Consider the following 15,261-nt stretch of genomic DNA (forward strand, 5'->3'; position numbering starts at 1 on the left):
ACGGTGGCTGTTTTTCCCCCCCTTCAAGTGAGTCTGTCTGGGAAGCATTGTACAACACAGGTTGAGCTTTGGAGTAGAGCAGCACCCCTGCCTGCCCGCTAGCCTATTGATCTCATGCGACAGTGATTACCCAGAATTCCAGTCATAGCTCAGTTCAAGAAAAAAAGCACACCACAGCCTGACTTGTTTGAAACCAAGAACAGAATGGGCACTGTTCACTCTGACTGAATATTTTATCAGCCTTCTTGCACTCTAGTGGTAAAAGGTTGTTACTGCGGGAGCTGGTGAGTGATGCACACCGCCATCTCTACGGCGGCTTCCTCCAGTCAAAATCAGAAGCCTTATTTTCCCTGTTCCTAGCTTCACAAGATGTTTGAAATGAAAACGAAGGTGCTTCAGCTCTCTTGAGCAACTACTTCTCACTCTGATGTTCTGTAGCCTCCTTCACTCGCGCCATGTAAACAGCTCCATAACAAAGCGGCAAAGCAGCCGAGTCTCGTCGCAGACAACCAGTCCCCTTCCGAGCAACAGACTCCCTGGCTCCTGTCTTTCTAAAGATTACAAAAGATCTCACAAGCAGGCCCGCCTCCCCATACACACCCAGCGCGTGGAGCATAAACAGTGCACTGCATAAGCTCATAAATAAGTCATAATGACTTGAGTGAGTGGGTGTTGCCTCCGGCGTGTTTATCGGTTTGCGCGGCTCGCTCAAATCCATCTGAAAAGCGGCGTCAGGGTCACCCCCCCGGAACAGATGGTCTGTCTGCGTCACACACCCCAGACTCAGGTTCACCACAACAGCCATTTAAGAGAGGGGCATTACACACATGTTAACACCCTACTCTCAGCAAATACCAATGACCATTCAGAGAAATATAAGCATGACCACAAGAGCTGTAACGATGGGTGTACTCTTTCCTACACACTCTTCCGCCACAGAACCACAGACATATAATATAAAAACATAACAACATCAACAACAACAATATATAAGTTATACAGTATACAGTATAAGCAAAGACCAGTTCTGTCCATGCTTTGCAGAGACTCTGGCTCAGTGTGATGGTGAGATTTACACATGTTCCCACTGCTGTGCCCCAACAATGGGAAGAGAAACGATAGGCAGGGCTCTCCAGCACTCAGGGGGAGGCGTCGGCTAGTCACATGACCACCGCGTGCGGCATCTATGAAGAGATGCATAATGAGGCCCTCTTCACGTGCTGGGGCACTTCCAGTCTGCACGAAAATAACAGAGGAAGAAGAGAACCGGCCCTTGTCCTCGCCCACAACAGCCAGTTCGGGGGACCGGGGACAAAGGCGCGTTGTTAGCGGCAACGTGCGGTGTACAGTAAAATCTTTGTTGTTTTCTTTTTCTGGCAGGGGGGAGGGGTGGAGTTGCCTCTGCACAGTATCAGGTGGTGTGCAACGACTGCATCAAACAACTGCACTGCCCACCACAACCTGGGAGGCCTAAATCACTCCCTCACCAGGGCGTCCCATAGATCAGGTGACACCGATCTCCGCACCCACAGCGCTGTCCCACTTGTGCTCCATGTAGTGCCACTGGCCGATGGCCCTGTTCACACACAGCTGGCCAATAAAAGCCTTCCCTGGGAGGTCTGGAGTCAGCCTGGTGACAGAATCAGGCTAAGGCAGTCGGCGCCATCGGATCCCTCCTCTGCTTTTACCCTTTAACTGAAAGGCACTTTGGGAGAATTACATCCACAGCCACAGCATAGACACTGTGATAGCTCCATAAAACCCAATGTACTCTGCTGTAAATACAGAACAAAATTATTACTGACAAAAACTTAACCCCCTCACCATAAATACCGCTACGAGGTCGCTGTAGATGTTGTCAGGATTTTGATATTTTAACCCAAATATTCAGAAGCTGTTTTTTTTTGGACAGGAAGAACAAGAAGTGGTCTGGATAACATAACGGGATTATTTGGTGAATATGAAATAGAGGTTCCTCTGCAGTTTCGAAAAGCACCAAACCTCTTCTGAGGAGCTGTGCTGCTGCACCTGTGTCGACGGCGTGCCTGGCAACACCAGGGAATCCATCAGAAACGAGGCTGCTCTTTTAGTGAACCCCCTACAAGAGAGAGAAAAAAGGACAAGAAAAACAAGGTCTCAAAGCTAGGCCCGGCCGACAGCAGCCTGCTCCTGCTGCCTCTCTCTGCTTTATCGCCCATTTCCATGGCCAAGGTCTCGGGGTTCACCCAGGGTGAGGGGACGGCGGACAGAGAAGGGCCACGTTGTGGATTAAATATCTGCACATCATTTACTCTTCCTCCAATCGCTATGACTGGAGCAGGTCTGGCATGCCTCCCCAGGCCTGTAATAAAGACCCAGAGACAGGCAAGGCCAGATCGCTTACAACAGCGTCGGGAGAAAACATGCCAGCCCCGGAAGACTTATCATCACACTGAGCACAACAGATAGGTGCCCCCATGCAGCATGAAAACACATTCAAAATCCAGACCAAATTTCAGTTTAAACTGAAAAGAATTAAATAAATCAATTAAGATTACAATTAGAAGCCCAACACCAAATCACCAAATCACCAAATCACTGGCACAGTACTTCTTTGATATTAATATTAGCTGAGGGCAACTTAAAAGGGAATGCTGGTCAAAATTTTGACGTTTTATTCTATGTACTAGTACAGTACATACATAGGTAAGTACTCCAACCCAAGGTGTGAAAGTGAAGAATCTGACTCTGTCCCTCCAGCTGATGAAGAAATAAGAATCATAAACCCTTGCATACAAAAGCTGCTTTTCCCAAATGGTTACCCTCTGATCACATAAATGCACCACAAATAACGTGGATGAATGTTCGGTGAGCGGATCAATGTGTGGTTTGTGCGCAGTGGCCTTTTCGTTGATTAGCCATCGAGACAAAAGCCAGACAACCGAAACGCACCAAGTGCACCCATGCCTCTTTCGTTCTCGGGTTGTCCTAACAGCAGGTAAGAGCACACCCCACCCCCGGTTCACCAGCAAGTGCCTATCTTGACAGTACCATTAAGAACTGAGACACCCCACAGTGGCGCCTGCTCAACATGAAGGTGAATAAAGACCAAGAAACAATACGCTGGAATGGAAATAAGTATGAGCAGCCCGCTATGGCCTTCATTAAGAACCACATTTAATTACTTAAGTCTTTGCAATTCTGTAATGAGTTGAAACGAGTTTTTAATAGTGACTGAAAACCACTCGACCGATAAACCTTACAGTATTACAACAGCCATCGCGTACAGAGAGAGTGATGATTCAGATTTTCCCTTGCTTTGGTTATTAAACTCAACATCTGTTTCCAATGTTTGGGAGTTCAGCGGAACTTGGGTGTGTTTTATTAGGATAAAGATAAGGAAAAGAAATCCAGGGAGTACTTTATATAGGACAGGCTTGGTGGGAGAGGGACTCTGAGGGGAGTTACATCTGATGGGCAAAATCAACCTGGGGCTTGTTTCACAACAGTGGTCTCAACGTGATCACAGTCAGGGGTGCTGGTTAACGGCAAGGTTCCATGGAAACACAGGCAAATCTAAAGAATGATCAAAAGCCTCCAACACGCATGCACAAACATATACACACACGCACACATGCACGCACAACAACTTCACCCTGCCTCCCTACTGAGTTCCTTTCTGTATGAAAGCACTTTACATGTTGATGTGAAAGCATGTCTGTATGTTTATTTCAACACAGAGCCGGTCTGATGTCTGTTTACATGACAACATGATGAATCAGCACATATACATGACAGCTCTATCATTAAACAAATTTCTGTACTAGCCCCTTCCGCCACCACCTCTCTCTCTCTCATACACTCTTTCGCTCTCTCTCTCTCTCTCTTTCGCTCTCTCTCTCTCTCTCTTTCGCTCTCTCTCTCTCTCTTTCGCTCTCTCTCTCTCTCTCTCTCTCTTTCGCTCTCTCTCTCTCTCTCTCTCTCTTTCGCTCTCTCTCTCTCTCTCTCTCTTTCGCTCTCTCTCTTTCGCTCTCTCTCTTTCGCTCTCTCTCTCTCTCTCTCTCTCTCTCTTTCGCTCTCTCTCTCTCTCTCTCTCTCTCTCTCTCTCTCTCTCACACACACACACTCACACACACACACACACACACACTCTCACACACACACACACACACACACACACACACACTCTCACACACACACACACACACACACACACACACACACACACACACACACACACACACACACACAATCCAAATCACACTGGGTGTGGTCTCTACAACCATACCAAATCCCCAGAACAGACCATCATACCAAAGATGCTTTTGAAATACTTTCTGGCACATAAGTGATCATACTGAATCTCCAGACCAGCCCTGAAAAATACCCCCCAACCCCTTCACTCAACATTCTCCACATTCATTCATTACCAATTATTAACACTATCTCTGTATCACATTATATAACGATATTAAGTAATGATTCCCATGAAGTCTTACACAATTAAGGCTGGTGTTCCTCAGAAAACTATGAAAAGAAAATGAACACAAGCCTCTGTAACCTCAGTGGTAGAAATATGCCAACATTCCTACAGATCCACAAAGGTGGTCACACAATGAGTCGTAAATAATAAACTCATATTACAGTCAGCACATCACAAGAAACAATGCATGCTGGAAAAAAAAACTGCTTCAGTTGACCCCTTTGGCCCTATCCTACTGTAGCAACCTGCATTATGACCTGGCTACAATAGAACGTGCTGAGGCACCCAGACACACCAAGGCTATAAGATAATTACTGCCAGGGACAAATTACTGTTCCAAACCAGATGAAATCTGACATGCTGAAAGATCAGCACCCAAATCGGTCCAAAACAAGAGTGCCAGCAGTTAAGCACTCACATACAGATGGACCTTATTATCTGGAAGGAACTTTGCAGAGTATCAAAACAAGACATCCTGGCACACATTAAAAGCAGTACCATACAACATACCTTTACCGTACAACATACCATATGGGAGCTTGAACACAACATGAGACAACATAATGACATGTGACACATGACAAGCTCATACTCCAAAAGGAAATGCACACAGCAAGCACACACAGCCCTACAGTTAGAACAAACATAGACAGGTATACAGGTAAGACAGATGTACAGGTACAGGAAAGATGCACAAATCTACAGGTTAAGACAGGAATACACGTTTAGGAAACATACACTGATCTATACATATGGGAGACATACAGATACAGGAAACACAAACAGATCCACAGGCAGGACAGACATAGAGTACAGGAAATGTACAAAGTTCTATAGTTAAAAACAGAGACAACACACAGGCAGCATAACTGCATAACTGCATAACTAGAGAAACAGGTAGTCTAAAGCACAGGCATGCAGGTTGGAAATCTGCAGTTCAATAAAAGGTGAATAGGTTGACTGTGACATTCCAGTCCCAGTGCAGTAGGAGTTCAAGAGGCTCGTACTATATGCTCTCTCTGGATCAACAAGTGTTTTACAGCGGAACTCCAATCAAGGGAGACAATGACCGGTTTACAAAGCAACAAACAAATAAAATATTTCTACATGTACAATTATGACATTTAATGCGAATCCCTTTTCCAAACACAGTTGTGCAGCCAAACTTAAATTGGCAAGAAACGTGTAAACAAGGGCTTTTACTCAGAACAAATGATTCATATCACCAAGCCCTGCTGAACATGAATGGCACTAGAGGTCCATTATGGGATGACAAACACTATATATATACACACACACACACACACACACACACACACACACAACCAAATTCACTGTACCCACAGACTCACACCATCTTGTAGAGCTGAGTCTTTTTCCCAAATGAATAAAGCAAATAAATAACTCTTCTTCCCCCACAAACAGTAACAGCAAAAACTCTTATCAGAAACACTAATGTGTCATACATCACAACATGATGTCATACACAAATAAAGAGCCAGATGTTTTAATGCTCCTTCTAACACTAAGACAGTCCTGCTCCGCTGATCCAAGCAGGGAGCGATCTTCCTCCAGAGCCTCCATGCCCACCTCTTCCTTCATCACAAACAATGCCTCCACCCTGTGCTGCTCCTCCCGGAGCTTCAAACCCAGGCTTTGAGGGGTGGGGTGGGACAGGGCATGGCACAGCATGATGTACTGTGAGACAGAGGCAGCCCTGATAAGCCAGATCTACACCAGAGAGGAACAGGAGACTGGACCCAGATCAGGAAGTTGCAGGAGTATGGACCCACACAGAGTGACCCCATTCTGGGGTTCAATGCGCTGTTCCCGCAGAGCATGATGGAGATCCCCGCGATTGCACCAGGGCATGTTGCTTGCTGACAGCTGACAGCCATTACCGCCCACCCGGTCTCCACCCTCCTGACCACCCACCGCAGTGCTAACGACCTGGACGGCTGTGTGCTCCCTCACACAGACAGCTTCAGCACTTCAACAACTTCAGTTTGTAAACAGTATATAAAACAAAGGCTCTTCAATTACGTGAGAGTCACAAGCAATATGTTCCTGGGCTCCTGTTGTTCTATAATTGCATGAAAGTCATAAGCATTATGTTCACGGGCTCCTGTTGTTCTATAATTGTGTGAAAGACATGCGTGTTACGTTCATGGGCTCCTGCTGTTACAACTCCATCTGCATCCCTCTCTCTGCCTGTCCTATTATGGTATGTTCAGAAGTTCAAGTTGAGGTTTTTCACTCTGTCTGCGCTGGCCTAATGAGATCCAACAGAACCTTCATGTTCAATTTCAGTAAACACTTAAACAATCCACAGGAGGCGTACCAAAAAATTATCTCAAACTGGGAGGCGCCCAGATAAAAACAGCTCACCGAATGAGTGTCGGAACTGGAAGCAACTGCAGAGTGAAGCTCCAATCACAGCACTTGCTTTATTGCCCCCCCACCACCCAGATGAGCCTACCCCAATCACATCACAGAACAGCTGAGGGCAGCCCACTTCCAGAGCTGATACCACTGCCCTCACACCGTCAAGAGCCAGTTCCATTACTAATGTCATCACACACAACAGGAAGTCCCACCCATTAGAGGTAGTGTCTCCCCGCTGCACCCCAGAGAGAGAGGCGGAGTCACAGTCCCACAGGAAGTGGGAGTGGCCTTGGCATCACCTCCCTGTACGGTAGATCGTGCCAGCGCTGGGAGGATTAAGAGCGTGTAGAGGATTCAACCCTGCTGGGTTAAGACTTTTCCTGGCTCCATATTTCACGCTCCACTTCTGCGAGTCTCCCAGGGCAACGACGGCGCAGGCGACTCCGCACGCTAGGTCCCTCTGTCAGCTAAGGGCTGAAACTTGAGGGCCATTTTTTTTCCACCTGCATTACAGTAACGCCGTTTAGGGAATCAGGACTGCATTAAGCATGACAAAGGGCCCTGAATATTTCATTACGAACCTTCTTGATGAAGTCACCTGTCACCAGCTGTGGGTTTCCAATCACTGTGGACCGCAGGCTTAACTGAAAGGTCTGAGAGCTGACACATCTGAAGAGAACATGCCAACCCTGACATCTTGACATAAAGAGCCAGTGCTTCAGAGGGACAATTAAGCAGGGAGCTTGCAGAGCTTTATTTTTATATGCCAGTATAAAACCATACAGCCAAGCAGAAATTAGACACCTCCAAAGATGACACGGCAAAAGAAATCATAGCCTTACCTTATTGCTGGGGGTAAGGCTGCTGAGGATTTCTGCAGGTATTTACAGCTGGAAAGAAACAGGAAACAGACAGCATGTTAAGAACAGGAAGGGACTGTATCAGACAAATAACATAACACTGCAGACCTCTCCTTTGGCAAAGCAGTCTTTACTGTCAACACTTGACAGCTAGTGATGGGAGAGTGAGGCTTTATGAACTGCTGGAGCTACTACGCTGTGCCGATTACTGGCTTGTATGGACCAATGCTATGGTCTCTCCATAGCAAAGGTTCAAATCAGCCACTGACAGCACATGATGGAAAGAGAGATGTGTGAACAATGAGCAGTATGGAACACATGGTAAATTTTCCCTCCCTGCACATACTTGTACAATGATAAAAATGTCCAAAAATAAATATTCTTCCCATAGCTATTATTCATACATTTACTTATGGTACTTATTTGATACTTCTAGTAAAACATAACATGCACACCCTAGACATAAACGTCTTGGCACAGTTTCGCAGATGTCTTGATGATGTTAGAGCCAGACCGAATCAATTCTTTGTCATGAGAAAGACCACTACAAAAATAGACTGTGATAAAAATGACAAACATCTGGCAACCTGCCGTGGATGAAAATGGCAAACATCTGGCAACCCGCCGTGGATGAAAATGTAATCAACTTTTTAGTTCTCTTGCCCAGAACCACTCACTAACATGACATTTCTCCATATCCACCCATTGAGTTTCACTTCACAGCTTTATTGAATAACACTCAGTTCACACCTCCACTTAAGCCCAAATAAAACTAATAGCTGTATTCCAATGGTGTAAGAACAGCAGCGATAGTGTCCTACCCACATAAAAAACCAGCGGCCTGAACATGCAAAGCACCCTGCGCTCTTTCGGATGACCCAATTACAACGCAACCTTCAGCTCACGCCTGGAAACATCTCGCTGAATAATTTGTGAGGAAACGAAACCCAGGTAACCAGACAGCGGAACAGTGATCCAGAACCTGCCCTGTGCGAAACTGCAGTCTGCCTCTGTCCTCAGTGCTGCCGTTTTTAGAACACAAACTGGAACGTTTCCCCTCAGAGATCTCAGTGTACGGGGGGGAGGTGGGGGGGGGGAGGGAGCACAACCGTCTGCATTCATACACCCCTGATATTTCAAGTTTGCCACGTGTCACTCACTTTAATAAGGAGAACTCACAAACACAAGACACTCCGGGCAAAAACGCTTCGCTCCAGGAGGCCTGACGTTAATGAATGCATTAATTAGGAGTGAGCCGCGATGACTGCGTGGCTGTGGTTAAATGCCACCGTGCAGCCGAGAACGCAGGGCGGAGTCAGCTCGGCTTTGGCAGTTCGGGAGGGCTGGCTGCAGGAGACCAGCGCGCTGAGCCTCGTGGAGACCGGTAATCTGATGGGGCCTCCGAGCGGACGCCTGTCGAGGATGGAGATTGCGAGATGGCGCAGAGCCTGAGGATATGGATCCTCTAAGACCCTCTCTCCTTTAACCTGATTACCGTAATGAGCTTAGAGACTGCTGAATGCACAACACAAATCACTGACACACACACACACAGATACACACGCATGCACCAGATAAATGGAGATATGTGCATAGAGACAGACGCAGACGGACCAACACAAACATACAAACCGAAACACACACACACAGACACACAAACAGTTTCACTCCTTTGTTGCTGTGTTTCTACAAGAAATACCCTGAGGCAGGTGAGATGCAATTCCTCCCCTATCCAAAAAACGGTCTGGTAAAACCCAGCTAAGATCTGCAGTAAGCATAGGGTTAAAATCAAATGCAACACATCATGAAACAAATCAACAACTACACTTGGCTATCTCAAAAAACTGTAGTTCCCACACAAAAAAACTAAATACTTGAACACTGGTGAAAATTTTTAGGTAGCAATCATGTTGTATTCTAAAGCTATGTACTTACTCTAACTGCTATGTTCTATTGTTGGAAGATAAAAAAACAATGAGGTAACTGACAAATTTGGAGTTTGGCCTCAGTGGTGCACTGTGGATGCCAAAAGGCAACGCTCGTGACAACTTTAGGATGATACGGCAGCTTCACGCCAGGATCTGGGTTGCTTTCCAGAATGATCCAACTGCTCAGTGATAACTGCTGACAGCCAATGCCGGGTCCCTCCCAGGTGTAGCGTCACATTGTCATTACTAGGGAGAAAAGGGGGACACTCTCCGACAGCTGTAATCCCCACGGCAACTGCAGGTCCACCTGGGCGCGTTTGAAGGGTCCTGTCGTGAGTCAGCTGAGTCCCCTGTAACCTCAACGGAGTCTGTCTTTTTGAAGTCATCAAAGGGAGTTTTTCATGCATCGTCTACGACAGAGGAGGCCCGACATAACTCAACATTACCGGGTATTCCTGGGAACACGCATTTCACGCTAAATCAGGATACATTACATCTGAGGGTGATATCAGGGCACCGCTCCTGCCCGAGGCGTCAGTGTAACTCAGCGTGCCAAGCAGGCATGCTGGCAGACTGCAGCTAACGCTGTTAAACGCCATCCGGGTTGCTGCTCTCATCTGCTGCCATGGGGGGGCTGCGCTGACCCAACAGAGACAACCTTCAGGCCCTTATATAGCCACAGGCTGAGGAAGACAAATCTTTTACCCATTTCTGTACACACAAATACACAAATGCACATAGCCACATACAAATGAACACACACACACAAATACACAAACACATTGGCAGCACAACCCAAAATACAAATGAATTGGTGAGCTTTGACCAACGCAGCAGACCACACGGTCCAAGGCAGTGCTGTGTGCATTAGAAGAGGCCTTGGAGCAGCACCACAGGGACATGAACCAGTTCATGACAGACACCATATTAACAACTTCCTTTATACACATGCCTCTTTCCAATACTACCTCTCATTTTCAAAGATTCTCCATTCAGTATTTCGGAGAAAAAATGGGAGTTCTGACCTAGTTTTCAATGATTTAGCATACACCAACTCATGTAACAGAGGTTGTGGTAAAAGGAATTTAACATTGAAATCAATGTCTATTAACTTATTAGTTTGCCTGGCTTGCATCTTATTAGAGAAGATGAAGCAGATCATCAATTCAAATGAAATCCAAACATTTGTATACATCTCACACAGTCTACAGGGCTTCGATTACTAACCAGGGACTGTAGACAATACCAATTCAAGACACCATAGCTGACTCAAAGTGAATAACCCAAGTTTGGTAAGCAACCCACTCCACACAATCTTCTTTATGGAGACTCTGAAATTCTCTTTGGAAACAGAAAGAGAGATATATATCTAGAAAGCAGAGGAAGAGAGATATAAGATAAACAGTACACTGAGAGACAGAGAGAGAGAGAGAGAGAGAGAGAGAGAGAGATGGAGTCATTGAGGGAACTCCTATTTTTACCCATTATGCATGTGATGCCCCATGGCCACAGAAACACAAGCCCTTTCGAGAATAATGGCCACTTTCATCAGCATTGGTGCTCGTGACATCAGCCATGACCCATTCAGTGACAGCACAGTGACTGATGCAGGATGGACGGGGGTTTGTGAAAGAGATCCTTTAGAGGAACAGGATCACTCGTCCCCCGCTAACCCCTGACCCCCAAAACCCCCCAATCTCCCACCCAATAGGAGATACTTTCATACACATACAAAGCACATCACCCCTAGCACCCCTCTGCTAAAAGCTTGGGGGTAGGGTTTGGTGCTTGCACTTCTTTGGGGAGGGGCTGTTGAACAGCGACCTGATTGGATGACCTGGGAGTAACTTACATTTCTACCTGATTTGGTGTTGACAGATTGCTAAAAGCCCCACACACATATCAGAAACAGCCTTTACACAAATACAAAAAAAAACAGAAAAAAAGAGGTAAGTTGGCTCAATTCTAACATTCTGCACAACTATGATCATTTTGCAACTTTCTTGGCACTCCCTTAAAAGATACACCATCCATGTAACATGATGAAATCATTCATAAACCACTGAACTTTTATTTCCACTGAACTCATTCCAGCAACACCTCCTTTAGGCAGGATCCAGAACTCACTTCCAGCCAAGCTACCTCAAGTCTCACCTGACCATGGCCACAGAAGAGCACACCTTGGTCCAGCCATCTACCCAGAATCCTCTCTGACCAGACTGTGCTGAGCAGAGGTAGGCTGGGATAAGTAATGGTGAGTGGGGGATGCTGGACCGCCCTAAAGTGAATGAGAGGGGAACATTCCTCCACTGCCCCGCGTCCGACCTTACGTAGAGACAGCTCGATTTTATCACCTCTCACAGTGTGCAGGAACGACTGGAAACCGGCATGGTGAGGCTCTGCTCTGTCAGGCAAAAGTTGCCGTCTCCACTTTAAACAAGATCTACAAATAAGAACAGAGACATTCCAATGCACCAGCTCTTTGTGTCCACGTGTGTTTGAGAGAGCTAGCGAGGGAAGGCCTGTTGAAACTTAAACTGAAACAGAAAGCTTCACCTTCACTTGCATCTGCCACACCTGGTACCATAGGAGTAACCATGCGTGGTTACACTTGTACCTTTGACCTCACAGTCTAAGGCTTCATTCCCTAATGGACCCTTTATGACAATAACTGCATACCTTGTAGAGAATGCTCCCATAGTACCTTTTTAATGATTTGGTTGAATGTTGTTTTCATAGCAGGATGCACTGGCTTCCTACATGTTGTCTCTAACCATGATGGCCCTGCATGTACATACCTGATCACCTCTGTCTCCATAAATATTTGCATTTCAGCACTGTTTTCTTATTTACACAGCCATGCTTTTCAATCCAGATACCAATTTCTGTGTAGGAACAGTGGGAATTGGGGGGGATGGGGGAACAGGACTCTTTAAAAGTGATTCATCAGAACGTCTTGCAGCTAAAGTACACATGGGATTAAGATCATAGCTGCTATTGCATTTTAAAGACAGCTAATCAATCCAGAGAAATGTAATCCTCTCTGCTAGTTAACCTCTAGACACCACAGCATTTCCCAGCACTGAACAGGCCTGTATAAATCACTGCACAGTAAAACAAAGCCATTTTCATTAAACACTGCTGTATACTGAAGGGGTCGATAAGCTCGTTAGGTCAAGGAAAGGCTAGGGAATAACACGTATGATACATACCCTAATACCACTATTTGCCTCATTCAAGCACGGGGCAGACACATACAACAGCACAGTTGCAGACGAGCCTAGTCCACAGAGGGCCACAGACGTTCCTGGCTTTTGTTCCATCTAAGCTCTTGCCTTCTGGAGGTGACTGGTGAAATGCTGAGCACCTTTAGCAAACAGTCACCTGAGTTCATTTAGAGAAACACCAGGGCTGCCTATCCTTGCAATGGTACATGTCAAATTTATGCATAACAAAATTAAGAACAAAATAAGTGAAATGTACATTAAATCATGAGCAGAGAAGCTGTTTTCTTGTTGCTTTGGTCCACAACACAATACAGACTGTCGACAGCAGTTCACTGATATTCAGACTACTGAATTTACCACTCAAATTGTGCTACTACCAACCTCTATCATCTCTCAAATCCCCCCGCATGTATCCACATCCTGCATCTCTGTCCACTGGGGTATGGAGATTATGCATGTCCAATCACAGTCCCCGCAGCAAGAGCCAGCAGTTTGATCCTGGTTCACTCACCGTGCTTCCAGATAGAGAGAGAAATCTAACTTGGAAGTATTAGCAGTATTCCTGAATAATGCTTCAACCACAGCTGTCATTTCCTGTTCAAATAGTGCTCACTTAAGCCTATGTCAAATCCACAAAAGAGGAACATGCTATTTACATTGGGAGAGGAAGCACCATACCATAGAAAAACAATAAAACCAAAACAATAAAAGGTTTAAAAAAAAAAAAGTCCCCTGGAGTCCTGGGAATATTACAACTGGTGGTATGAAAAATAACCCATGATAATGCAAGAGAAGGAGGGAGAGAGAGAGAGAGAAAGGAGTGGGAGAGAAGAGAGGAGAGGAGAGAGGAGGGGCAGGAGTGGGAGGAGAGGGGAGGGGCAGGAGTGGGGGAGAGAGAGGGGTTGGGCAGGAGGGATAGAGATGGACTTCTCCTGACTGCATCCCTCCGCTCCTCTGTTTGCCCAGTTAAGTTTGTCCTCCCACAGACGGTTTATGGCAGCCATTCATTTGCTATCTACTCCAGCGAGTGTCCTCCTCCAATCCATCATTAGCACAGCACCTCTCAGATTCAAAAGCCTGTCTTACGGCGGCTGCTACATTCCCACACCCAGCAGAAAAACAACACCACCATTTCACCACAATAATCTCTGTCCCACTAGAAACTGCAAAGGGTTCTCATTTGAGATAAGTTAAGAGAGGCTACACGTCAAAAACATCTCTGACTCTTTGAAATTCAAAAAGACAAATAAGACAGGCATTCAAAAAGTTGTTGGATGAAAAATCTCAAGGAATAAAACTGTTCTCTGCTGTATTTCCTGCCAATGGACATGGTACTTTGCAAAGGAGTGTGTTTTTCCTTTAAAACAACCCATTGCTTTTTCTGTTTGTTTGTCACTTCTCAAAAAATGACTGAAAACGAAAGGAGATGAGAACAAATGTTAGTGCCATTTGCCTACAATCTATGTAATCCGGAGAACTGAATATGAAGAGAATTCAAAATGAGGTGGGAGAACAGACTATCACTGACTCAGCGCAAATGTGATTTATTGACATATACTGACGTTGGTTTCCTTAAACCTTTAAAAATTTGGCTCTGCGATTGCCAAAGCTCAGACTGTTCCAATGTGCTCTCTTATACTGGATTTTCATGACGTTTCATGGACAAAGTCTCAACAAAGCAGGAACTTCCAATCACTAACTGGAACCTTCTAGACACAGAAGCACAGAAGGGACACACAGAGCTAATATGAGCTCAGTAAGCAGCAAAGACATGGTGATACCAGCTGGCAAAACAATGTAACACATAACCCTCTTACGACAAAGGGGTTTAATTTCAGCAGTCAGAGTGGATGGCAGAAAGCAGAATATGTTTCTCATACTTTTTAAAAAATTCACTCATTCAGTCTTGTGACAGCAGCACAGCAGGAGGAAAAAGGCCATCACAGCTATGGATAAAGGCAGACGTTCTACTCTACCACATTCACTTGGTATTTTCACTAGCCGTTCTGAACCATGCTCAAAACCATAAGGAATAACTGCATAAAGCACAATGGAACATGAAAGACCTCTGTTGCAGTATGGTGGATGTACACTTTCTGGCTTGTGAGTTCCCCTTGGAGGCAGACATCTCTGACTGAAGCGCTACCCACATGTGCTGTTATTCTCTTTGTGCTGCCCGCTCAGCCTGCCTGGAGGGCTCCCCGTTGCCACGGCGCAGCGATTAGGAGTGGATCGACACGGGGGCAGAGAGAGCAGATATCCCCCGCTGCTGCCTCTGAGTCATACCCCGAGCCCGCGTACCGTGGGCAGGCACCGAGCCTTCAGCCCGTCCCTGGGCCTTCAGCGCAACGTGCTGCTCAGAAACATGGAGGGCTGGAGGGGTTTGTCAGGTGCTGTAG

The 15,261-nt window shown here is 46.0% G+C and overlaps 1 protein-coding gene across 2 annotated transcripts in view; it reads right to left on the minus strand.

The window, feature by feature from the left end:
* LOC118787632 (talin-2-like) overlaps window positions 1-15,261 on the minus strand; it is a 113,544-nt gene that overhangs the window by 71,398 nt on the left and 26,885 nt on the right. For both annotated transcript variants that reach the window (XM_036543161.1, XM_036543162.1), the window contains exon 2: window positions 7,690-7,737. The gene's annotated coding sequence lies outside the window, so the exon portion shown is untranslated. The remainder of the gene's footprint in view (window positions 1-7,689; window positions 7,738-15,261) is intronic.

This window comes from Megalops cyprinoides, chromosome 13 (assembly GCF_013368585.1).
Source record: "Megalops cyprinoides isolate fMegCyp1 chromosome 13, fMegCyp1.pri, whole genome shotgun sequence".
NCBI classification, from domain to species: Eukaryota; Metazoa; Chordata; class Actinopteri; order Elopiformes; family Megalopidae; genus Megalops; species Megalops cyprinoides.